The sequence below is a fragment of the Thunnus maccoyii genome, chromosome 19 (genome assembly GCF_910596095.1).
Source record: "Thunnus maccoyii chromosome 19, fThuMac1.1, whole genome shotgun sequence".
Taxonomy (NCBI): Eukaryota; Metazoa; Chordata; class Actinopteri; order Scombriformes; family Scombridae; genus Thunnus; species Thunnus maccoyii.
The window spans coordinates 28,367,860-28,381,566 of record NC_056551.1 but is presented as its reverse complement, the minus strand read 5'-3'; positions in this window follow the sequence as shown (position 1 = coordinate 28,381,566).

Genomic DNA, 13,707 nt, shown 5'->3' with positions numbered 1-13,707 from the left:
GCAGCACCTGTGAGCATGGGCCCTGCTACGGTGGTCAATAGGTGTCTGCTCCAAGAATTGGCATACCACGTTTGACTGATCTGGATAGGACCTGTGCGATAGGGCAACTTCAAATCGGTGTTCCACAAAACCAAGTTGCGGCATTATTTGGAGTGAGCCCTAGTACCATCTCCAAAGTCTTCAAGTTCCATATAACGGGGGATGTCAGAGACAGGCCGTGAAATGGGCGTCCCAAGAAGACGACAACCCAAGAAGACTGTTTCCTCACCCTGTCAGCACCTAGGTACCATAAGCTGTCTTCTACAGATTTGCAGTCAAGGTTTGCAGGATGATATGGCCGATGGCTCTCTGCCCAGACAATCCAGAACAGACTGCACGCAGCCAATCTCCGGTCTCATATGGCTGCCAGGAGGCCTGCCATGACTGCCCTTCACTGTCAGGCCCGTTTGCGCAGGTGTCGGCAACACGTGCACTGGAACCTGAACATGTGGAGGAACGTTATGTTCAGCATTGAGTCCAGATTCTGCCTATGGCAGTTGGATCATAGGGTCAAAGTGTGGAGAAGATGCAGAGAATGCTATGCTGATGGCTGCACCGATAGAGTAACGTCTTTTGGTGGAGGCAGTGTGGGGCGGCATCTCCCTCACTGGAAAAATGAGGCTTGTCATCATTGGAGGCAATCTCAATGCAGAGAGATATCGAGATGAGATTCTGCAACCAGTGGCAATCCCATATCTCCACAGTCTGGGACCGAACTCTATCCTCCAAGATGACAACGCTTGCCCCCACAGAGCGGGGTTTATCAGAGACTACCTCCAGAATTTGGGAGTGGGGAGGATGGAATGGCCTGCCTGCAGTCCTGACCTCAACCCCATTGGACACTTGTGGGATCAGCTTGGGCGTGCTGTTCATGCCAGAGTGACCAACACAACCACGTTGGCTGACTTGTGACAAATGCTGGTTGAAGAATGGGATGCCATCCCACAGCAGAGTGTGACCAGGCTGGTGACCAGCAAGAAGAGGAGGTGCCAGGCTGTTGTGGCTGTGTATGGTTCTTCCACACGCTACTGAGGCATCTGTTTGTTAAATGAATAAACTGTTAATTTGCCAATATGTCTTGTTTCTTCAAACTTCAATCATCCAATCCACCAAACACCAAACAAGAGTCAATGGCAGAATAAGCTGTTTGGCATTGGCAGAGAAGATTTGGCAAATTTTTCATGGGCGCAACCCACATACTCAGCTCTGTTGCTCATCCCACAAATGCATGTTCCTTACAAATGTGGCACCATTTAAAAGGGAAATAAACAAGCTGTCCAACGGTATAAGATTTATTGCCAAGAGGCATTGTTACAACAAAGAAATAATCTACCAAACACAAATTTCCTTACTTTTTGTAGTAGTTTAGTTACTTTGATCAGAACTGACTCTGAGCAACAGTTACAGAAAATGTTCCTCTACTAATTAGGAAACATATCACACAACAGCTTGCAAGCATGAATGAGGGGGCCACAAAGACTTCAGAAAAACTTGTGTCGATCCACCACAAAACTATCAGACACCAACTGGAACCCCTGCAGCATTCTCTGGTATGAGGATTTTTCTCCTTTCAGCTTCCATCTGCTACTGCATTTCCAGTTTTCACACCGTCAGTAAGTTTGCCTGAATCTCAGTTTTGATGGATCACTGGCCTGATGCACAACCATTATGCCCAGCACACTTTTGGTATTTTCATGGACAAGTGTGCCAGGTGCACTGGTGCTGCACTTGGATAAAGGGTGGGATCAGAAAGAATACATTATTGTGGGCAATCATATTCACCACTTCATCCCCACCATGATGCACTGACTGTTTGGGAATCCTGCAAAGAGTTTTCATCAGAGGAAACTGGTTGTTGTCTTGGATGTAAAAAGTTTCAGATATGAGTTTACCAGCAGATCTGGTGTGTGTAATTGTGCCTTTACAATGCACCACATCATTCCAATAGAGACTGAAGATAGAACAGATTCCTGCCACCTTCAGATGGCTTTACTGTTAGTGTATATACACAGGGCTCTAATGTTTTTCCCAAGGAGTTTGTGTGCTCCTAAATAAAAAAATTAGTAGCACAGTGAAAAATGTTCAAGTAACACAGAGTTTATTAATGGGTCAACTTCTCTGCGGTTTATCTTTCACACTAAATCCTTAGTTTGTCTTACTGTCTTTAGCCCATTGTCAGCTACCACCTGCTGCTGTTTCTGCTGTGCTGTTTGTGTGTGTGTGTGTGTGTGTGTGCGCTCAGGTCTTTGTCAAACAGACTCAAATTTAAATACACTGATGGCAGCCTAATGCAAGATCTGTAATCTGAGTATCAATGAGAGAACAGGAACTGAACTATCATTCACCTTCTTGTGTTGTAACACAGTCAAGAAGTTAATTCATTAGTAACAGTGCACATAGTGTGTTTTAAACTAGAGCTGCAGTTGAATAGATTCAGCTACTTTGGCTCACCACTACCAGAGTGCCACTACCCTCCGCCTCCGTATGGAGGTGCTGAACAGACTAGTGACGGTCAGATGGACAGCAGTTGTGGGTGACATTGAAGAAGAAATGCAAGTAAAATAACAGCCATGAGCAGCTGCTGTCAGACTCTCAGACCAGGAAAGACTTCTTGGATCTTGTTTTTTATACTTTCACCTGCCTCAGTAAAGAGCACCTGTCATATGAGCCATCAGAACTATGCAGCGCTTCCTGCGTCCATTGTAAACTAACAATATTAATATTCCAGTTTTATTTCAGTGATAATGTTGGTTGGAATTTAGGGATAGATTGAGTTCATTAAATGTTTGTTAGAGGCTGCTGCATCTGTTGCATTATCATTTTTTATGTGATTTTCTTGCTAAACCAATTCACGCATACAATTTGTAATGTAGCCAATGAAACTTCAGCATTTCAGTTACACTATCAAGACTTTATAATATGATTGTGAGATTGTAAATCACATCTTGGCGGCACTATATGAAGTTGTGTTGGTGAAACATTGACAGAGCATAAAGGGCATCATTAAGACATAAATATAACTACACTGTCAGCACAGAGTCTCATACAGACCAATGTCACACTGTTGCTGCTGTTGGTTGAAAGCTGCATTTGAACTTAATTGTGTTCATGTTAGAGAGGCTGTGTGTGAGAATCAGGTCTCATCAAACATGCAGCTGGACGTGTGTGAGCAGCTTCACCTCAATGCTGTTGAAGCCTCATTAATTAGTAACAGTTGAAGTTATTCTACACAGAAGGAGGACTGTGACCTTGGTCCTCCACCACTCCCAGTACAGTCATGATAGAAAGAGATCTCTTCATGGTCCATATGAACCACAGGAATGATTACAGCGACCAGTAACTGCTTTAATGCACAAATGGACGTGTTAGTACTGTTTTAAGAAAAACTTGAAATAATGTGAACGAGGAAAAGTCACAAAATAATCTAAACAAGTGTCCTCAGCAGCAGCACTGAGGGATTGATTATTGATTAACAGCAGTAACAGTGAACCACAGAGAGACAGAGTCAGGTGGCTGGCTGCAGTAAAGGTCATATGTCCCGCCCCCTCCATGTTAGCGGATGGGACATGACATTCTGTCATTTTAGGTCATTCTTATTACACTGATGTTTGTTCAAGTGTTAATTTTTTGTTTTTAATTAGTGATTTGACGATATAAAAAGGGGGTGTGACATTATGATTGACAGCTGTGACAGCCGCTCTCAAAACTCTGTCAGGCTGCAGGATGGCTGAGGGGGCGTGTCCTGCAGGTTCCCACCACCTGACTCTACTGCACAGACTCTGGCTCCAAATGACATCACAAATGCAAGATGGCCACTCCCAGAGAGGAAATATTTTGGTTTCACTTTTGCACAGCGGTGATGATGAGATGCTTCGTCCATATTTATGTACAATCAATGGGCTTTACAGACAATCACTAGGAAAAAGTAAATGTTGTCAGTACAGGATGCAGCTGTTGTGGATGAGAGATGCTGGTAAGAATCACTCATTAATCTGTATTCAGACTCGCCACAATGTATCCAGAAAACAACTATCTGGAAAGTTTAAAAACAAGCAAAAGATGAAAAAAGCAGTTTGTGTGATTTCAGAGAGGTTTATACATGTGAGCCTTCACTATAATGTGTTCAAATATAACAGAACATACGAGCGCTGAGCTTTCGACCTGCTCTGAGCAGGTGAGTGTTGGACGGCACGAGACAAACTCGTTGTTGGTACCAGGATTGCAGTTTTCTGCTGGATTGAGATCATCACACCCTCAACTGCACCTCTCCTCATACTGTGGTGGCTGGTGAATAACCAAGATACCAAACCAGCTTCAAGGATACTTAACTTCAAGGATAACAACATGTGAATCTTTGAGTGTCTCTTCAGTGTCACGATTACATCCAGAATAGAATCTCCATTCTCAATCAAGACTCAATTCAATAAATAAAAAGTGGGCACTATTTTCAGGCTCTTAGTGTGCTCTGTCTATGTCTTTATTTTTGTATTTAAATCAATCTTTTTATAATCTAATTTAATTTTACATTAATTGATTTTATTTTGTTTGTTATTGTGTATTTATCAGTCGTTCTAATGCAAAGCATTATGTGAAGCTTTATTATTATGTAAAATGTCTTCATTTTCTACAGTCAAGTATGGGGTACCTCAGGGGTCAATTTTGGGACCAATCGTATTCTCTTTTTATGTGCTACTATCACGTTATTGGTAGACATGGTATTTCCTTTCACTGTTATGCTGACAACACTCAGCTGTATGTCTCAATTCAGCCCACTGACCTCAGTATGCGGAGTTCTTTACAGGAGCGGAGATGTGAGAAACTGGATGTCTAAGAATTTTCAACTTAAACAGAAATCCTTGTAATGGCTCCAGTAGTAGATTCAAATACAGCCATACTGGGTAAACCAAGCTGTAGGAGCCATGAATGGATTCATTTTCAAGTTTGAATGAATTGCAAAGTATTAATTTTTTGTTTTATATTTTGGGTTATTTTGGTTTATCTATTATTGCATGATCACGGTGATTGATAATCAGGTCACATGGACATGGGCGGTGATATACTATAGTCAATATAAGCACCTGTTCACCTGCATGCCGGCTGGTATGAAAGAGACAGAGGGTGAGTGGGTCGTTGTATTTTTTGTTGACCACTGTTTTACACCTGATCGCTGTGATTATTTTGAGTATATTTTGTGCACGTTATAATAAGTTGATCCTTTTCATTAATAAAAGTTATTAAACTTATTTTTTGATCTCAGCGAATCTTTTTGGTAGCGTGTCAGACAAACGGCAAACAAGGCCCAACCTCAGCCTCTCAGCGACTTTTACATTGTTGCCAGTAGTCGCTACACAAGCAGACTCTGATGAAGACTTACTGTAGAGTGGATACGTGTTGGTCTGCTTGGTTGTGTATATGCTCGAAGAATAAATTCACAATATTATTTCACTTGGACCGATACCAGGAAAGACTTCTTGGATCTTGTTTTTTATACTTTCACCTGCCTCAGTAAAGAGCACCTGTCATATGAGCCATCAGAACTATGCAGCGCTTCCTGCTTCCATTGTAAACTAACAATATTAATATTCCAGTTTTATTTCAGTGATAACGTTGGTTGGAATTTAGGGATAGATTGAGTTCATTAAATGTTTGTTAGAGGCTGCTGCATCTGTTGCATTATCATTTTTTATGTGATTTTCTTGCTAAACCAATTCACGCATACAATTTGTAATGTAGCCAATAAAACTTCAGCATTTCAGTTACACTATCAAGACTTTATAATATGATTGTGAGATTGTAAATCACATCTTGGCGGCACTATATGATGTTATGTTGGTGAAACATTGACAGAGCATAAAGGGCATCATTAAGACATAAATATAACTACACTGACAGCACAGAGTCTCATACAGACCAATGTCACACTGTTGCTGCTGTTGGTTGAAAGCTGCATTTGAACTTAGTTGTGTTCATGTTAGAGAGGCTGTGTGTGAGAATCAGGTCTCATCATACATGCAGCTGGACATGTGTGAGCAGTTTCACCTCAATGCTGTTGAAGCCTCATTAATTAGTAACAGTTGAAGTTATTCTACACAGAAGGAGGACTGTGACCTTCGTCCTCCACCACTCCCAGTACAGTCATGATAGAAAGAGATCTCTTCATGGTCCATATGAACCACAGGAATGATTACAGCGACCAGTAACTGCTTTAATGCACATATGGACGTGTTAGTACTGTTTTAATAAAAACTTGAAATAATGTGAACGAGGAAAACTCACAAAATAATCTAAACAAGTGTCCTCAGCAGCAGCACTGAGGGATTGATTATTGATTAACAGCAGTAACAGTGAACCACAGAGAGACAGAGTCAGGTCGTCTTATTCCTACAAAACAACAACAACAAACACAATCTGATGAAACAAACACTGTTCTGCTTCTTACCTGTTCAATCTGATCCCTGTGAGGTCATTTCTTCTGATTCTTCAATCTGAATTATTGATCAGACTGTCACTCCTGCAGCGCTGCTTCCTGCTCTGATAGAAAAGGAGGAAACTGTGTAAAACAGGAGGTGTGACTGATAAAACAGCAGAGGGTGAAGGTTTGGTTTCAGGAGCACAATGAAGTCTGGGTAATATTCCAGAGAGCAGGTTTAACAAACTCTGAGTCAAACCCTGAACTTTGACTTGATGAACTCTGAGTTGGAAAACTAAATCTCTCACAGGTGTCCAGCTGGGTTGAGATCTGGTGACTGTGAAGGTCGTAACATATGTGTCGTCTTCAGTGACAAGATGCTTCCTACTAAACCTGACAGTTGCTGTTGCTAATTAGCTCATTTTGTCATGAAAAAACTCCTGTTGAGTCTCCAAACTGCACACAAGCTCCCCGTCTGACTTGTTCCTGTTTTATATGCTGAATGCCTGAAAATACTGTATTTTGTGTAATTATTATTATTATTATTATTATTATTATTATTATTATTATTATTATTATTATTATTATTATTATTATTATTATTATTTGGAGTAATTACTAGTTTTTTAAATGAGTATTTGTGTTCAGTGATAGATTGTAAGATACAGGTAGAAAGCTTTTTTAAAGACGTGTTCTCTGTTTTACTTGAAAAGTGAAGTTATTCCTTTAGATTTCTGCTGGTGTTATAAAAAGTGTGTATGCATGACTTCACCTCTCAGCACTACATTATATATTTGTTGCTTTTTACCAAAACATCATCTCAAAATGGCTGAAGATGATTATCTGGAATAGAAGGAAACTTTGAATTACAAAGGTTGTTTTGTTTTTTGACTTTTCTATAAGTTAGTTTGCAAAACTGTAAAAACAGGAAACAGATATGTGTACAGATGTAAGTTTTAAATCAGATCTAATTCAATTAAAGGGGATATTAAAGGACATTTTAGCCGCAAAGTGAAAATCAGCTCATCATTCACCAACAACCTACTTTTGACTGTTAGCTGAATGATCAAACATTATTTATCCAACCACAAACACACACAGTGAGTTAGCAGCTGCTTTCCTTTAAATTACATAAAAATGAACTGAGTTTGGTTGTTTGTTGTTTAGATTCAGTTGAGGTGAATCCAAACACTTGCAGTGAACTGTTCCTGCTCCAGTGTGAAGGAGAGTTTTTGATTATTGTATCTTTAATTCTGGCTCTTTGTACACACATCCACCATGTCAAAAATAAATCATTTTAAATTTAAAAATTCCACCTCCTGTCAATGACAAGCCAGAAGACAAACCAAAGCTCCTCCAGCAGCTGCAGGGAACTGAAGCAGAAATTTAACCAACATTTGACAGTTAAAATTTGCTGCTTTTTGTCTTTAATTGAAAAAAAAAAACATTTTGTATTTAGATGATAGTTTTTGTGTGACATGAAAACTGGAAAACCATCTGCAGCAGATGTTCTGATTTTCAGAAACAGAAAAGATGATTAACAAGAGTGGAAACAAGAAAAACATCACATTTATTAACTCTGAATGTTCTCTGCTTGTAATGGCTCCAGTAGTAGATTCAAATACAGCCATACTGGTTAAACCAAGCAGACTCTGATGAAGACTTACTGTAGAGTGGATACGTGTTGGTCTGCTTGGTTGTGTATATGCTCGAAGAATAAATTCACAATATTATTTCACTTGGACAGATACCAGGAAAGACTTCTTGGATCTTGTTTTTTATACTTTCACCTGCCTCAGTAAAGAGCACCTGTCATATGAGCCATCAGAACTATGCAGCGCTTCCTGCTTCCATTGTAAACTAACAATATTAATATTTCAGTTTTATTTCAAAAATAACGTTGGTTGGAATTTAGGGATAGATTGAGTTCATTAAATGTTTGTTAGAGGCTGCTGCGTCTGTTGCATTATCATTTTTTATGTGATTTTCTTGCTAAACCAATTCAGGCATACAATTTGTAATTTAGCCAATAAAACTTCAGCATTTCAGTTACACTATCAAGACTTTATAATATGATTGTGAGATTGTAAATCACATCTTGGCAGCATCATACGACGTTATGTTGGTGAAACATTGACAGAGTATAAAGGGCATCATTAAGACATAAATATAACTACACTGACAGCACAGAGTCTCATACAGACCAATGTCACACTGTTGCTGCTGTTGGTTGAAAGCTGCATTTGAACTTAGTTGTGTTCATGTTAGAGAGGCTGTGTGTGAGAATCAGGTCTCATCATACATGCAGCTGGACATGTGTGAGCAGCTTCACCTCAATGCTGTTGAAGCCTCATTAATTAGTAACAGTTGAAGTTATTCTACACAGAAGGAGGACTGTGACCTTCGTCCTCCACCACTCCCAGTACAGTCATGATAGAAAGAGATCTCTTCATGGTCCATATGAACCACAGGAATTATTACAGCGACCAGTAACTGCTTTAATGCACATATGGACGTGTTAGTACTGTTTTAAGAAAAACTTGAAATAATGTGAACGAGGAAAACTCACAAAATAATCTAAACAAGTGTCCTCAGCAGCAGCACTGAGGGATTGATTATTGATTAACAGCAGTAACAGTGAACCACAGAGAGACAGAGTCAGGTCGTCTTATTCCTACAAAACAACAACAACAAACACAATCTGATGAAACAAACACTGTTCTGCTTCTTACCTGTTCAATCTGATCCCTGTGAGGTCATTTCTTCTGATTCTTCAATCTGAATTATTGATCAGACTGTCACTCCTGCAGCACTGCTTCCTGCTCTGATAGAAAAGGAGGAAACTGTGTAAAACAGGAGGTGTGACTGATAAAACAGCAGAGGGTGAAGGTTTGGTTTCAGGAGCACAATGAAGTCTGGGTAATATTCCAGAGAGCAGGTTTAACAAACTCTGAGTCAAACCCTGAACTGGAAACAGGAAACAGATATGTGTACAGATTTAAGTTTTAAATCAGATCTAATTCAATTAAAGGGGATATTAAAGGACATTTTAGCCGCAAAGTGAAAATCAGCTCATCATTTACCAACAACCTACTTTTGACTGTTAGCTGAATGATCAAACATTATTTATCCAACCACAAACACACACAGTGAGTTAGCAGCTGCTTTCCTTTAAATTACATAAAAATGAACTGAGTTTGGTTGTTTGTTGTTTAGATTCAGTTGAGGTGAATCCAAACACTTGCAGTGAACTGTTCCTGCTCCAGTGTGAAGGAGAGTTTTTGATTATTGTATCTTTAATTCTGGCTCTTTGTACACACATCCACCATGTCAAAAATAAATCATTTTAAATTTAAAAATTCCACCTCCTGTCAATGACAAGCCAGAAGACAAACCAAAGCTCCTCCAGCAGCTGCAGGGAACTGAAGCAGAAATTTAACCAACATTTGACAGTTAAAATTTGCTGCTTTTTGTCTTTAATTGAAAAAAAAAAACATTTTGTATTTAGATGATAGTTTTTGTGTGACATGAAAACTGGAAAACCATCTGCAGCAGATGTTCTGATTTTCAGAAACAGAAAAGATGATTAACAAGAGTGGAAACAAGAAAAACATCACATTTATTAACTCTGAATGTTCTCTGCTTGTAATGGCTCCAGTAGTAGATTCAAATACAGCCATACTGGTTAAACCAAGCAGACTCTGATGAAGACTTACTGTAGAGTGGATACATGTTGGTCTGCTTGGTTGTGTATATGCTCGAAGAATAAATTCACAATATTATTTCACTTGGACAGATACCAAGAAAGACTTCTTGGATCTTGTTTTTTATACTTTCACCTGCCTCAGTAAAGAGCACCTGTCATATGAGCCATCAGAAATATGCAGCGCTTCCTGCTTCCATTGTAAACTAACAATATTAATATTTCAGTTTTATTTCAAACATAACGTTGGTTGGAATTTAGGGATAGATTGAGTTCATTAAATGTTTGTTAGAGGCTGCTGCATCTGTTGCATTATCATTTTTTATGTGATTTTCTTGCTAAACCAATTCAGGCATACAATTTGTAATGTAGCCAATAAAACTTCAGCATTTCAGTTACACTATCAAGACTTTTATAATATGATTGTAAGATTGTAAATCACATCTTGGCAGCACTATATGAAGTTATGTTGGTGAACATTGACAGAGCATAAAGGGCATCATTAAGACATAAATATAACTACACTGACAGCACAGAGTCTCATACAGACCAATGTCACACTGTTGCTGCTGTTGGTTGAAAGCTGCATTTGAACTTAGTTGTGTTCATGTTAGAGAGGCTGTGTGTGAGAATCAGGTCTCATCAAACATGCAGCTGGACATGTGTGAGCAGCTTCACCTCAATGCTGTTGAAGCCTCATTAATTAGTATCAGTTGAAGTTATTCTACACAGAAGGAGGACTGTGACCTTCGTCCTCCAGCACTCCCAGTACAGTCATGATAGAAAGAGATCTCTTCATGGTCCATATGAACCACAGGAATGATTACAGCGACCACTAACTGCTTTAATGCACATATGGACGTGTTAGTACTGTTTTAAGAAAAACTTGAAATAATGTGAACCTGTTCTTTAAGGAAAAGTCACAAAATAATCTAAACAAGTGTCCTCAGCAGCAGCACTGAGGGATTGATTATTGATTAACAGCAGTAACAGTGAACCACAGAGAGACAGAGTCAGGTCGTCTTATTCCTACAAAACAACAACAACAAACACAATCTGATGAAACAAACACTGTTCTGCTTCTTACCTGTTCAATCTGATCCCTGTGAGGTCATTTCTTCTGATTCTTCAATCTGAATTATTGATCAGACTGTCACTCCTGCAGCGCTGCTTCCTGCTCTGATAGAAAAGGAGGAAACTGTGTAAAACAGGAGGTGTGACTGATAAAACAGCAGAGGGTGAAGGTTTGGTTTCAGGAGCACAATGAAGTCTGGGTAATATTCCAGAGAGCAGGTTTAACAAACTCTGAGTCAAACCCTGAACTGGAAACAGGAAACAGATATGTGTACAGATTTAAGTTTTAAATCAGATCTAATTCAATTAAAGGGGATATTAAAGGACATTTCAGCTGCAAAGTGAAAATCAGCTCATCATTCACCAACAACCTACTTTTGGCTGTTAGCTGAATGATCAAACATTATTTATCCAACCACAAACACACACAGTGAGTTAGCAGCTACACTTGAAATAATGTGAACCTGTTCTTTAAGGAAAATCCACAAAATAATCTAAACAAGTGTAAAATTAGCTGCTTTTTGTCATTAATGAAAAAAATTATCGTATTTAGACAGTTTTTTTGTGACAAATGAAAACTGGAAAACCATCTGCAGCAGATGTTCTGATTTTCAGAAACAGAAAAAATGATTAACAAGAGTGGAAACAAGAAAAACACATTTATTTATTCTGAATGTTCTGAATGTTCAAATGAAACATGATTCGTTAGTGAACTGCAACCTGTGACGATGGATCTCAAGTAGACACTGAATCTGTGAGTTTGATCAAATAAAAAAAGACATTTAAAGACGTCTTGAAGTGACAATTATAAGCATCTTTAGCAGAACCTTGACAGCTTTCTGCACTTCTGTTTGCAAATTACAGTTTACAGCAGCTTAAATGAGAAGAAAGTAAAGGCAACTTCTGCTTTTAACACATTTTTTTCCAATTAAAATGACAAGAATTGAACCAAGAACCAGAATTAGAGCAGAAAACCATTAGCAACACATTAACAACATCCTGGTGATTAATTTAATTGTTGGCAACTAGTTGATTAATCGATTAATTATCGCAGCTCTAAATCAGTACATTCACAACAAATATCAGATTGTACAAATGCTGATCCATCACAACCTGTGTTGATCACAGCAGACGTCATCCAACATCATACAGTCTCTGATAAAACACACATAACCACCATCACAACAACAACAACAACAACAACAATGAAAAAACAACAATCTGTTCAAAAATCCCAACTTGTTCCTGCTTTATTTTACTGTAGAAATAACAATATGAAAACACTGCTACAATATTCAGCAAAATATTACATAAAAAACAAACAAACAGCAGCTTTATAACTGTTTGTGGCAGTGCTTTATCTTGTTATCAGAGTCTTTGTCTCAAAGTCACTGAGGTTGTTTGTGTTTCCCTCCTGCGTCCAGCAGAGGTCAGTATAACAGCTCACACACAGAGAGGACAGTTTGTTAAAGGCAGGGACAGAATGCACTTCTGCCACAGCCAAGCAGGAAGCTCCAGGCCTGAAAAGTGAAGTCAATGTGGAAGTGCCTTAAACCTGCAGTTTTTCTAATGACCAGCAGGTGGAGACTCCACCAGTTGCAAAAAGAAAGTCTGGTTGTATGGAGGTCTAGGAGAAAATGACTTTTCACTTGATTTATTACCTCAGTAAACATTTTCCTAATGAGTTTATGGTCTCAATTGCTAGTTTCAAATCTTCAGAAATTCAGTTTGTAAATTATGGCCCCATTTAGATTGAAATAGACAAGACGCTACCACAGCGACAACATTGAATATGTAACGTAACCATGGTGTAACCTCAGATTCACAGAGTATAGGTGTAGCTGCTGCTATTTCAGTGTTTTCAGTTCATGAAAGTTAACTGTAACATTTTGTCCCTAAAAAAAGTCTTGTTCAGTGTTTGGTTGTGATAAAAGACCCTCCAAGGAGTTGGTTCAGTTTTTCCAGTAGATACATTTTATTTTAATGGTTTTAAGCCTGTTTTTCACAAGCTAAAATTAGCATTAGCATTATCACAGTTAACCATAGACTGTAAATGCACTGTGCTAACCAAGCTAGAAGCTAGTGCTAGGGTCAGCTCCACCCTCTCGTCCAAATATGGTCACCTCTGGCTCCAAAAATCAAAGATGGCGACAGTCAAATCACCCTGTCACTACAAGATCGAAGTGCAGAGACTTGTGGACCTTGTCTGTGCATCCCTTTTGTATGTCCATCAGTGATGACAGGGGGTCAGTGGAACTTCGTCCAAATCCATCCTTCCAGCCCAAAGTCATCACCTCCTCGTTCAGGTAAAGGGTCATTCGCCTGAGGGCTTTTTTCCCCCGTCCTCACACCGACAGGGAGGAGGAGTGTCTTCACACCCTGTGGCCCCGTGCAGAGGCTCTGCTGTCATGTGAAGCGCATGGCGGCTTTCAGGAAGTTGGACCAGTTGTTCATCTGCTAGGGTGGTCAGGCTCAGGGGGCC